Source organism: Grammomys surdaster, unplaced genomic scaffold, assembly GCF_004785775.1.
Source record: "Grammomys surdaster isolate TR1022 unplaced genomic scaffold, NIH_TR_1.0 126182, whole genome shotgun sequence".
NCBI lineage: Eukaryota > Metazoa > Chordata > Mammalia > Rodentia > Muridae > Grammomys > Grammomys surdaster.
Window position 1 is genome coordinate 3,009,770 of NW_021620988.1, and position 1,795 is coordinate 3,011,564.

Below are 1,795 nucleotides of genomic sequence, written 5' to 3' on the forward strand. Positions count from 1 at the left end.
TCTCTCTCTCTCTCTCTCTCTCTCTCTCTCTCTCTCTCTCTCTCTCTCTTAAAGAAATGGCATAAAAGGTGATGGACAGACGGCTTCTATCATCAGAACATAAAGGGGACAATGTCATTTCTGGTCCTAAATGTAATACAGAGATAAGTACTTGGACACCAGCTTTCATAATTCTGATGACATTTGACATCTGTCTTTCCCACAAAGAAGTCCAAAGGAAGACAAGTTGATTTTCCGGCCTTTTGTAAATGTGTAATTATTCTCTTCGTTACAATGGCTAATTTGTCCTAGTTTAGGCACACCATGGCTTTTCCGGTTTGGCATAAAATTCTTGGAACGAACAGAAAGTAAAGGATTTGTTCTGTGTACCTTCTCTATGTCAAGGAGTTCCACCACAGGAAACCTTGGAGAACATTTTAACCATATTCCAACCATAGCAAAGAAATAAGAGAGCAAGATTCTTTTCTTCTTCTATAACAGTATTAAATCTTATACAATAATTACCGAAGGGCATTGGAGAGCAACCGTTTACTTCTTTCCCCCTTACTTGACATTGAAAGTAAATCCCTAAGCCCTGTTGAATTCCTGTGCATGCGCACTCACATGCATCCGCCATCAGAGGGTATGTAGTATTTTTCTTTATTATTCTCCACTTTATTGCTTTGAGACAGGGTTTTTCCCTGAACCTGAATCTGGAGTTCACGTTTTAAAACTAAGCTGGCGGTCAACAAACCCTCATGTCTCTGTCCCACGTCCCTCCCAATGCTGAGGCCATAGGTGTGGGAGACAACGCCTAGCTTGCTAGGTGGGTGCTTGGCTCGGATCATCATGGTTACACAGAGCTTTCAACTACTGAGTTGTCTCCTTAGCCCCCCATGCCTTATTTTTAAATCTTAGAGTATGCCAACTTCTTTCTTCATTTTCTGACATAAGGAATGACCTTAAAATCTTAGGAATAATGGCATGAGGCCTCTTTTCTCATGCTGGGTTCAGGATCAAAGCAGAGAAAACTCACCAGAAGCTTAAAAATGAAAGCTTTATTTTTTGCTTTTGCAGGGAGGTGGCTATGTCAAGATCTGAACTGCATCCCTGAAGGGAGATTGTACAACGTTTTTATAGGAAGGGAATGCAGAGCAACGGGGATGAAGTGGGATGTTGCACTGACCAATCATACTCTGACACAAGGGAAGTTAACATCAGTGACTGGGCCTTATCTGAGTCACCTGAGGTTAACTTTCAGAGTCCTTGAGTTAGCTTTTGAAGTTAGGTTCCCTCCTGAACTCTGATCTGGACTCTAAAGTGGCATGGGAACAACGGAGTGGGCAAGCAACGTGTGTGTCTCAGTTTAGGTAATGGATAACAGCATCTTCCCTCTTTACAGTCTTTACTGGTTAACAGACAATCATGAAACATTGGAAGAAGCAGAATAGGAGTTGGGTTCCGGGCCCTGGGAATGTGAACTCAGTTTTGATCCTGCCAGCATGGTAGGACTCATTCCTGGGATGGCTGAAACTATCTCCTAACACTCAACCTTTCCCACTGAAACAAGAGAATAGCATCTCAGAGCTGATGTCTTGCTCAGTCTCAATTCCACTCTAGCCAGGAAAGTCTGCATCCCCAATCAATCAGTGTTTGTACATCTTATATTTAGCAGTGACCCAGAAAATGTTAAGTTCCTAAATTCAGAGTCTGTAATATTTTCCTTATTTTCTCTCATATAAAAGTTAAAGTTTACAGAACAGTATAAGGCAAAGAGGGATTAATTTAATATGAGACTCCTGGCCTTGGCGACAAT

General features: G+C 41.7%; 1 pseudogene; it reads right to left on the reverse strand.

Moving 5' to 3' along the window:
- LOC114612760 overlaps positions 1-830 on the reverse strand; it is a 13,333-nt pseudogene extending 12,503 nt beyond the window's left edge.
- Between the last annotated feature and the right edge of the window lie 965 nt (positions 831-1,795).